This window comes from Mastomys coucha, unplaced genomic scaffold (assembly GCF_008632895.1).
Source record: "Mastomys coucha isolate ucsf_1 unplaced genomic scaffold, UCSF_Mcou_1 pScaffold20, whole genome shotgun sequence".
Classification (NCBI taxonomy): Eukaryota; Metazoa; Chordata; class Mammalia; order Rodentia; family Muridae; genus Mastomys; species Mastomys coucha.
Genome location: NW_022196903.1, coordinates 44,048,988 through 44,060,354, shown reverse-complemented (window position 1 = coordinate 44,060,354; position 11,367 = coordinate 44,048,988). Strand labels below are relative to the sequence as shown.

Here is an 11,367-nt window from a genome sequence, read left to right as displayed (position 1 = left end):
TAGACCCAGCTGGAGCCTGGGTCCTCTGAAGGAGGGAGACTCTGACAGGCTTTCTTAAGGTGACAGGTTGATCCTTGAAAGGAAGACTTGATGAACATGGACTTTTTCCTGAGATGAGGGAGTAGGATTGGGGTGGGGGGTGAGACCAGGTAGCTATAGGTTTTACATGTGACTCAAAAGTGACCGTGGCAAAGTTGTCCAGAATAGCATGCCACCTCTTCCTGATGTGTAAGTCATCAATCTCAGCAGCAGCTTCTTGGGCACAGAGTCAGAGAGATGCCAGGGCTTCTGGCAGCAGAGATGAAGCACACCAGCAGAGCCTATCACCTTGCACGGCTTAACAATCTTCTTCCCCAGCGACTCTCTACACAAGGATAATGGAGAGCCAGGCCAAAATGATGGCTCCCTTGGATGGCAGAGCCTACCTCCTCACAGAGCTTAAGAGCAGGAGCAACCTGACTGATGTAGCCCTAGGGGATGAAGTCCTGAACCTGGTACACTGACCAGTCCAAGCCTGTATCTTCACTAGGGAGATCTTTACAATCTCATTTTTTAGAGTTGCTCCAGGGAGGGGAAAAAAAAAACAATGATCTTAAACTCTTTGGCTGGCAGGAAGTACAGGTCGATTTCCCCTGGAGACTTGATCATCACATCCTTGACCAGGTGACACAGCGGAGAGATCCATTCTCTGTCAGCAGCTTTGCCTTCATCCACTCCACAGCCTTGGCCTGGGGCTATACCCATGGCCTCTGTGACCTCTGGTGCCCTGGTCCTCAGGTCCTCCTGATCACCAGCTGCACAAACTCAATCCACTATTAATACTATTTCTCCAAGAAATAAAAAATTTGTTCTGTGACAGGATCTCACTGTGTAGATCTGGCAGGCATTGAACTCACAGAGATCCTCCTGCCTCTGCCACTACCTACTAGGTACTAGGGTTAAATAGAACACCACTACTCTGGGCAAGAATTTGTGAGATTCTAAAAAACTCAGAAGACAAGTTTATTAAGTCTAAACTCTGCCTTTTTATTATCCAAATGTTCAAAAACAAGCAGCTGACACAGATGTTTTCAATAAACAGATGTTGCTGTAAATTTTGTAGACAAATGTTAAAGTTGTCACTATTTGTGAGTACTAAAAAACAATCATGTTCAGAACTTCCAGCCAAATCTCTGTACACACATTTTCAAAACTCCACACCTGTAAGGGCAGGAAGGATGCAAAGAAGACTGAATCCAAACTCCCTTCCTCATTCCTTACGTCTAAGTTCATTCTGTCAGCTAAACAGACAAACCAGAACCTCCTCCATATCTAATAAACATTTTTAAGCAAAGTTTATTTCACCTTTAGGAAAATTCACTTAAAAATTTTCCATCATTGAAAAAGAAGTCTGACTTCCTGCACCATCCACATCTTGGCTCCATCCTTTAGGCTCCAAGTCATCAGGAAGTTCCCCTCCTTGGCCTCTATGTTAGCTGTTTTTCAGTTCTGAGCTTCAAAGCAGAGCCCAGTTGTGTGTGGCTCTTTTGTTGGTTTTCCATGGACTGACTCTTACTCCTGAAGTCATTGGTAGGCCTCCTGGGGGCTCACGTAAGATGGCCTCAACCACCTGTCTGGTGCCTGTCCCTGTTGTCAGTTTATCTTTCCTCTCCACGTAATGACCAATCAGCAAGGAATCTTGGTTTCTTTTCTGGTAGTGACAAAATAGAAAGAAAGAGCAGAAACCCTTCAAGTCTCTTTTTTTTTTCTTTTCTGGTTTTCCAGACAGAGTTTCTCTGTGTAGCCCTGGCTGTCCTGGAACTCACTCTGTAGACCAGGCTGGCCTGGAACTCAGAAATCCACCTGCCTCTGGCTCCCAAGTGCTGGGATTAAAGGCGTGTGCCTCTTCTGCCCAGCCTCTTCAGGATTTTTTTTTTTTAAGATTTATTTATTTATTTGTTTGTTTGTTTATTTATTTATTTTATGTGAGTAGCCTGTCACTCTCTTCAGAAATACCAGAAGAGGGCATCAGATCCCATTACAGATGGCTGTGAGTCACCATGTGGTTGCTGGGAATTGAACTCAGGACCTCTAGGAAGAGCAGTCAGCGCTCTTAACCGCTGAGCCATCTCTCCAGCTCCCTCTTCAGGATTCTTAAAACCCTCAACTAAGAACTGAAACTGTGATGGTTGTCCAAAACCATCACAGAGAAGCCCAGATTAAAGCATGGAGAGAAACTGATAGTCTTCTGCGAAGAGGATCAGTGTCATGGTGCAAGGGCAATGCATTCTGTAAGGGGAAAATGTGTGACTATCATTTTATATACAAAGTCACACTTCGTATGTTGATATACGACGTCCTAATTCTCTACTGTTCCTGTGGAATATCGTTTCAGTCTTCTCCCATCTAGGGACTGTCTTTGCAACATCTTCCAACTCTCTTTGCTCTGCCTAGGGAGAAAGGTAACCAGCAATGAGTGCAAGACGCTCTACATCCTTGCTTTTTCAGAGCTGCACGTGTGATTGGTTTTGATAAATCTAGAGCCAAGTGAGACCTCCAACCCCCTTTAACTGCACACTGCTGTAATTAAGGGATACTTCTTTAGATATTGTGGTGGCACACACCTTTGATCCGAGTGCTCAGGAGGCTTAGGCAAGTGGAGCTCTGTGAGTTCAAGACCAGCCTGGTCTACAGACAGGTCCTAGGACAGCCAAGGCTACACAGAGAAATCCTGTCTCAGGAAGAGACAGAGAGAAAGAGAGAGAGAGAGAGAGAGAGAGAGAGAGAGAGAGAGAGAGAGAGCTCATACTGATACTTTTTTGACAAATAATAACAGCAGTGAGAATGTAGACATCAACACCCCTGGGAGTTTACTGATGCAACTACCAAGCACTATGTCTTGCTTTTTTTTTTCCCTCTTACTTTCAGGAATTATTATATCCTACTAAGTATATAGTCTTAAATATGGTCTACTCTGAGACAAGATTCATAAATTATCATGGCAAAAGCAACTGTCTTTTCCTTTTCTACTTTCCATTCAAATAAGTTCCATAAAAAACTGTATGGTCACATATGCCTGTGATTCCAGCATTTGGGAGGCTGAGGCAGGAGAATTTCAAATCAAAGTCCAGCCTGAGCTTCAAAAACAGTGCAGTCTATATAGCAAGACCTTGTCTCAAAAAAACAAAAACATTATCATTGTCATCATCATCATCATTGGCCAACTCCTATGCTAAAGCAAGCTTTTGTATGTGTGTGTGAAGGCTGAGGAACAACCTCAGATGTCATTCCTCCTCTGTGTGTGCGTATGTGTGTAAGCCAAGGAACAAACTCAGATATTATTCTTCCTTTCTCTCTCTCTCTCTCTCTCTCTCTCTCTCTCTCTCTCTCTCTCTCTCTCTCTGTGTGTGTGTGTGTGTGTGTGTGTGTGTGTGTGTGTATGTGTATGTGGAGGCCAAGGAACAACCTCAGATGTCATTCCTCAGCTACCATTCACACACCACCACCACCGCCACCCTGCCTGTTTAATCTCAGGTGTCAGTCCTAGTCCTCCACCTTGTTTGACACAGGGCCTCTTCCATCATTGATTACTTGCTGCTAGCAGGCTGGCCCAGCCTCTCCTGTCTTCCCCTCCCATCAGGCTTTAGGAGCACAGAGATTACAGACACAAGACACCACATTTGGAGAAGGGACTGAAGGAGCTGAGGGGGTTTGCAGCTCTATGGGTGGAGCAACAGTGTCACCTGGCCAGAACTCCCCCTCCCCAGAGCTCCTGGGGACTGGACCACCAACCAAAGAGTACACATGGAGTGACCCATGGCTCTGGCCTCATAAGTGGTAGAGGATGGCCTTGTTGGCCATCAATGGGAAGAGAGGCCCTTGGGCCTGAGGGTACTTGATGTCCCAGTGTAGGGGAATGCCAGGGTAGGAAGACAGGACTGAGGGGGGAGCAACCTCATAGAGGCAAGGGGGAGGGATGGGATGAGGTTTCCAAAGGGGAGACTTGGAAAGGGGAAAATATTTGAAATTTAAATAAAGAAAATATCCAATAAAAAAGAGAAAAAAAAAAGATACCACGTTCAGCTTTGCATGGGCTCTAGGGATCCAAACTCATGTCCTCATGCTTGCACAGCACATGCTTTTCCCCACTGAGCATCTCCCCAGACCAGAATGTAGATCTTGTACTACACATGCTCTGTCAGGAGCCCTTGGGAATGCTCTCATTTTCCTTATGAGCCTCTGTTTCAGCTGTGGGGGGGAGTTGTTTGTTTGTGAGTTCTCTGTTGTTCTTGTTTGAGATAAAGTCTCACTCGCTATGTAGCCTTGGCTGACTTGGAACTCACAATTAAACCTTGGTAGACTGCCGCAGGCCGGCCGATCTGGGCCTCCCTCAACCCGCGAGAGAAACTGGGTCCTTGTCAGGTCGACAAGGCGTAGGCGAAAAAATGAGGGCAGAGACAACACATGAAGTACAGGATCTGAATGTATTTCTTAAAAATGGCACCAGACTTTTACAGTCATTGCAAAAGACTCAGTCATTGCAAAAGACTCATTGCAGCTCAGTGGTTAAGGTACATCTGAGGCCATCTAAAACACACCGGGTCTAAAGCAGCAGCTATCTCCTCTGGACTGGTGTTGCATCCCCCCCCCCCCCCCCCCCCCCCCCCCCCGGGCCCAATCACTCTGGGCCTGGGGGACTGCAGACTGCATGAATCTGAGTCCTAATCCATCTAAGTTCTGGTTCTAGTCAGAGAGCCAGTCCCGGCAGCGTGAGTCCCCAGGTGCGAGTCCTCCTGCGAGCCCTTCCTATACAAAGTGAAAAGCAGGTTTATATGGTATACAGAAAGCAGGGCAGATGACAAGAGTCACGTAGGCAGGTGACAGTCACATCAAGGTCAGTGATCTTACTGACCAAGATCACGCATCCAATTGTGAAGGGGGCGGAAGCTGGGGCTAATTTGGCATTCCTATGCTAATTCTCTGGTTCTGCTGGAGGCAAGCAGTGGGGAGTTCTGACCTAACACTTCTAGCTAATGTCCTTGAGTGGAAGCCCTTTGATTATTCTCTAATATATAACAGTTCTTTCTTCTGTGGGACTGCCCTAAAGAATGTGCTTGACCTCTGTTGCTAGCGATGAGGAAAACCTGTCTTGCAAGGCAGATTCCTTGAGAGAAATTCCAAAATAAGGACAGCTTGGTATTAAACTAGGAAAGGTTGGAAATTTTGTGCTGGCCAGGAAACAATGCCCAATCTTAGCCATTTACGAATCATTTCTTGGGGTACCCTTATGCCTAAATAAGAGGGCGTCTTGACGATTGGAAAGACTAATCTGGAACGCTTCTGAGTTAGGAGATACCAGCGACTGTCTGTTTACCCAGGAGGCACAAGCTCCCTTTTGGGACCACAACAACTCTTGTCCTTGATCAGGCTTTTACTCCTGATACTGTAGACATGACTGGTGTAGACGAGTGGGCATGTCAGTGGCCTGCTTAAAACAAATCATCACATGGAATGCTTACATCAGATAAGTTACTATGTGGTTGTGATGGATTAAGACAAAATATTAGCACTCTTTAGTCATGTGTAAACACAGAGAAAACATTCGTATATTCTAAAACCCCAAAACTGACCAGACATCTCTTAATCATGCAACACTCCGGAGACAGAGGCAATTACCCTGTTTAAGGTTGTTAGCATCCAGAACCTGCCTGCTACAGATATGTGGGCGGGTCCACAGACCTGTCACCAGGGCAACGGCGACCATATTCCCAGAATTCATTGGGTTTAGCTCCCACCTTTACCTGGACTGCTACGTCACGGGACATATATATAGTGGGTAGTTTCCCCCATCTTTCTCTCTCTCTCTCTCCTCTCTCTCTCCCTTCACACGCCGCGGTCCTCACTCCCCCCTCCCCTCCTAATTAAACTTCCAAAAACACAGAGCTGCTTGTATCTGGTGTCTGTGGACGCGCCGCTGCGGGCCAAATCTATCAAAGGTAATTACACAGGGTAATTGCCTCTGTTTCCTCGTATCATCTAACAGGTGTTCAAATACTGACATGTTTCTGAGGATCTGGAATACTGACATCTGGAAGGCATGGGCATGGTCATCTTAGTTCTTGGACCACTGACTGACTATATTGTACCATTAAAAAGTACCCTATTGGGCTGGAGAGATGGCTCAGCAGTTAAGAGCACTGACTGCTCTTCCAGAGGTCTTGAGTTCAATTCCCAGCAACCACATGGTGGCTCACAACCATCTGTAATGAGATATGATACGCATTTCTGGTATGTCTGAAGATAGCAACACTGTAATCACATATATAAAATAAAGAAAAAAAAGTCCCCTATTAAGAGCTAAAAAGATAGCTCAGAGGTTAAGAGCATGTACTTCTCATGTAGAGGACTTAAATTTGGTTCTCTGTACTCACACTGAGTTGTTCACAACTGCCTATGACCCTAGCTCCAATTCATCTGATGCTCTCTTCTGGTCTCTGTGTGCGATATACATCAGAGAGAGAGAGAGAGAGAGAGAGAGAGAGAGAGAGAGAGAGAGAGAAAACTGTAGGAATAATTTTTTTGCAATCTACTTTTAATAAGGGTTCAACCTCTCCTCTAGCCTACCACCCTGCAGAGGTAGTGGAAGAGAAAAGTTATTAGGATATGGGAGAAGTTCTTTGGGGGCTAGCTCAATCTTCTCTCTCAGCAGTTCAGTCCTGTAGCAAACACCAAATAGGACTCAGCAGCTGCAGACCAGTCCTCTAGGCACACAGATACCACACACGAACTGGCAGCTACAGTCTAGTCCTCCTGGCAGGCAGACACCAGGCACAAACCAGAAACTGTAGCTCAGTCCTGAAGAAACTGCCAGGTTTGCCAACTGGCCTAAAGTGAGGCTGCGACAAGCTGCTGCAGGAACTTCACGAGAAGTTCTTGGGCGAGTTTCTTTCAGTGGTGTTATTAACCACAAGTTGAGCTCAACAATGCTATGTAAGACGAACCAATACATGTGTGTCATTAATGAAGAATAGCAAGGTGGAGCAAACCAAACCAATGCTCAGTGCTGGTCTCTCCACTGTCTGTGGGGTCATATTTGTACTCCTTCATCAAGCATCCTTTCTTGTATTTGCTATACTAAAACATCCTTTCACCTGTGTCTGCTTCAGAAAAATATTCTTTCACTTGTTTGCTTTAGCAAGACATCCTTTCACCTGTATGTCCCGCAAACATCATTTGACATAACTGACTTTCCAAAGAACTAGAAGTTTCTGCTTCAGAGAGCTCTTTAAAAAAAAATCAACATTCTCACACATAAATTACAAATACTGATTTGTGTCTCTCTCAGATAGGAAGAGAAAGGAAGGAAGGAAGGAAGGAAGGAAAGAATGAAGGAAAGAAAGAAAGAAAGAAAGAAAGAAAGAAAGAAAGAAAGAAAAGAAAAGAAAAGAAAAGAAAAGAAAAGAAAAGAAAAGAAAAGAAAAGAAAAGAGAGGGCTAGAGAGTGGCTCAGCAGTTAAGGGCACCAACTGCTCTTACAGAGGTCCTGAGTTCAATTCCCAGCAACCACATGGTGACTCACAACCATCTGTAATGGGATCTGATACCCTCTTCTTGTGTGTCTGAAGACAGCAATGGTTGTGTATTCATATGCATAAAATAAATAAATAAATCTCAAAGAAAGAAAAGAAAAAGAAGAAACAGTTTTAAATTTGCCCAAAACGATTGGCCTAAGGACTATATTTCCGCATCATTAAGCTGTTAGAGCAATTTTAATAGTTATACTTTTTTCTTCAACTCCCAAATAAATGAGGCAGAGACCATAGATTTATTTGGAAAGCTTTATGGCACAATAACTGATCAATGATTAATCCATTCTAATCCTCTAAACTAATTAGTCATCTTTCAGCCAAACTCTCTGAGATATTTGTATTTTAGTATTGGTCTGGCTCTCTCTGCTCCGAGTGTGTTCTCCTGATGGCTCTTGGACCCTTTCAATTTAGTGAATTCTGTTCTCCTTTTCCTCTCTTCCCCTCACTGGAATTGGAAGTCCAGCTCCATTCTCTCCCCTGCTCAGTCATTGACTGACCAGCTTTTATGGACAAATCAGAAAATAAATGCAGAGCAATGCTTACACAACAGGAGATACTTAGAATAAGCATTACTATGCCATGACTCGATTACAGCCAGACATGGGGGCAGAAAAATCAGCCTTTGAATAATACAAGGATAATCTTTATACAGTGCTCAGTAACATTATGCCTACATTAAGCAAAAATAAATAAATAACTACCAAGTACTGGTTGAGCACTGTGCACATATTAATACCTCACAATCATCCTAAAATATTTTTTTAAGATTTCCAAATCAGCCGGACGGTGGCAGTGCATGCCTTTAATCCCAGCACTTGGGAGACAGAGGCAGGTAGATTTCTGAGTTTGAGGCCAGCCTGGTCTACAGAGTGAGTTCCAGGACAGCCAGGGCTACACAGAGAAACCCTGTCTCAAAAAAACAAAAACAAAAACAAACAAAAAAAAGATTTCCAAGCCAATTTATTCTTATTATCCTGACAGTTGGCAGCATCAATGTTAGTTAACAAACCAATTAAAATTATCCAAATATCTAAAATAGACACGTGTACAAAAGATATACAAATTAAAACAATTTTTTGTTGTTGTTGTTGTTTTGAAACAGGGTTTCTCTGTGTAGCCCTGGCTGTCCAGGAACTCACTCTGTAGACCAGGCTGGCCTCAAACTCAGAAATCTACCTGCCTCTGCCTCCCAAGTGCCGAGATTAAAGGTGTGTGCCACCATTGCCTGGCTAAAACCATTTTAAAAGCACTGGATACCATAATTTGTATATACCATCTACATTCAGAAATGAATGTGAAATTTAAACCCAAGATTTAAAAACTGTACAGCATGAACTCTGAGTACTCCTATTTCAAGCAAAGGCGGGCAGTCTTTCGCTCTCACACATTTAGTGTCTCTGGTGAGGTGAGAAGATAAACACTGTGGTATTTTGAATGCTTGTGCTTTCCCCTTATTGACTGTTGGGCATGCTGAGGTAGGTCTGGTGAAGGCCCACAAGACAAGGCTTAAGACTTTCTAGGGTGTATCCAGTCTGTTGTACCAATGACTCAGGCCAATTTTGTCCTGTGACTGTGTAGAGAGCTAAGTGAAAGGCAGCTCCAGCATTAAGTGGCAGCAAGTGCTTGAGGTATGGGTCAGCATCTATCAAACTTAATTCTCCCAAAAACATTGCTAAGCTTTCGACCTTGCAGTTTGCAGGCTGCAGGTGCAGGAAGTACTGGGTAGGGAACTAATTTACTGTTGGTGCAGCCAAGTCAAAAGCAAGGACTTTAAACCCGAGATTCCCCATTCTCAGAACCACTCCATTCTCAGAACCTGCTTCTTGGAATAGGTATCTGCCATGGACCGGGTTCGTTATGGGTACCCCAATTTCCATGGGATGAGAATTCTGGTCAGGTGGGCAATAAATCGGAGGATGACAGACAAACTCAACACAAGGGTGTGGTGAATCTGAATGTACTTGTACAAGGTGAAATTCAGCCTTAAATAGCATACAGCAAGCAGGGAAGACGACAAGAGTCACGTAGGTGGTCGGGGGTTATGGCAAGAGGTGCAAGACTGAGGTCATGTAGGTAAGTAACCCCCACATCAAGGTCGATAGGGTCTGGTAGCCAGGTGTGAAGCAGGCAGAAGAGCAGTGGAGCCCTGCCTGCTGGGACTATTTTGGTATTCCTATGCTAATTCTGTGGTTCTGCCGGAGGCAAGGACCAGGAAGTTCTGATCTAGCATTTCCTGCTAATTCTCTGGGTCTTGCTAGAGGCAAGCACTGGGAAGTTCCTACCTAACAGTTCTAACTTATGTCCTTGAGTGAGGGAAGCCCTTTGATTATTCTCTAGTATATAGCAGTTCTTTCTTCTGTGGGACTGCCCTGAGGAATGTGCCTGACCTCTGTTGCTAGTTCTGAGGAAAATCTGTCTGGCAAGGCAGATTCCTTGAGTGAAATTCCAAGCTGAGGACAGCCTGGAATTGAATTAGAATAGGTTGGAAACATTGTGCTGGCCAGGAAACAATGCCCAATCTTAGCCATTAAGGAATCATTTCTTGGGGTACCTTTTATGCCTAAATATGAGGGCGTGTTGACGATTGGAAAGACTAATCTGGAACACACATCTGAGTTAGGAGATGCCAGCGACTGTCTGAATACCCAGGAGGCACAAGCTCCCTTTTGGGGCCATAACACCTCTCATTCCTAATCAGGCTTTTATCCCCAATAATTCAGATATGACTGGAGTAGACAAGTGGGTGTGGCAGGTATCGTCTGTAATGTACACAAACGCTGCTACTCCTGGGAGGTATACTTCTTCAAACTTCGAAGCTAGCAGCATGGCAGCCGTGCTCACAAGCTGAAGCTTTCCTCTTAACACAGACATGGAGGAGAGGAATCTATCCATGTAGTTCACAGCCAAATGCAGGGTCTCATTCTGTAGTTTATATTCTTCTCCATTTCAACTAGCCAGTCCACAAGGATGGTCCACATACTGTTAGTGATGTCTGGCTGCCTCTTCATAGAACCCACTGTAGGCTTACACGGAACCTCCATTTCCCTAAGGTATGTAAATATCTTCTCCGTAGTCATTAACACTCACTAGCTTTTTGTCTTCTAAGACAATAGACATATCCACAGCATGTGGTGATTCAAAACTATTATCCATTGGATAATCAAGAGGTGTCCGTGGTCTTCTTGCTCCAGGTAAAGAGACAACTGCATTAAAAGCCAGGGCATATTCACATTGTGCTTCTTTAAGCTCAGCTGGCCTCTGCTGCGTCTCTTCTGCTTCATCCACGTGAATGGTGAAGGCAGGCTGCTTACTGACTGCTTTCCATGCAGGAACAGCAGCGACATGTGCGGCGCGGGTTCCCGCACGTTCCCAGCCTTCAGCACCGCCTGCGCCGGTCGCTGCTGGGCTGGCGCCAGTTTCCTGGAGTTGACATTCTCTTGGTCTTCCTGATGCAGCGAGAGCAGGGCTGCCCCTCCCCACCCGACTGTCTTGAGGTGCCTGGCATCACTGCTCCGGTAGGGATTGGTCCGCGGCACAGCGTGCACGGTACCCGCCGCTCCTGGGCTGCACCGGACCCTGGTGGCCGACCCGCGGAGCTGGCGCTGCAAGCGGGAGGGGCGCAGAGCGCAGGTGCCGCGAGCTGCGCGCCGCCTGCCGGCCGCTCCTAAAATATTTTTTATTTCCATCTTATACATGAGAAAGCTCAAACACAGAGATTTATCAAACTTGTACCAGAACCTAAGTGGTAGACCCAGGATTTTGAGCCAAGACTCCCTATTTAAGGATATGTTGACACTACC

The 11,367-nt window shown here is 45.2% G+C and overlaps 1 pseudogene; it reads right to left on the bottom strand.

Moving 5' to 3' along the window:
* Nucleotides 1–8,947: 8,947 nt before the first annotated feature.
* On the bottom strand, nt 8,948–11,072 carry LOC116098872 (annotated as a pseudogene).
* Nucleotides 11,073–11,367: the final 295 nt, after the last annotated feature.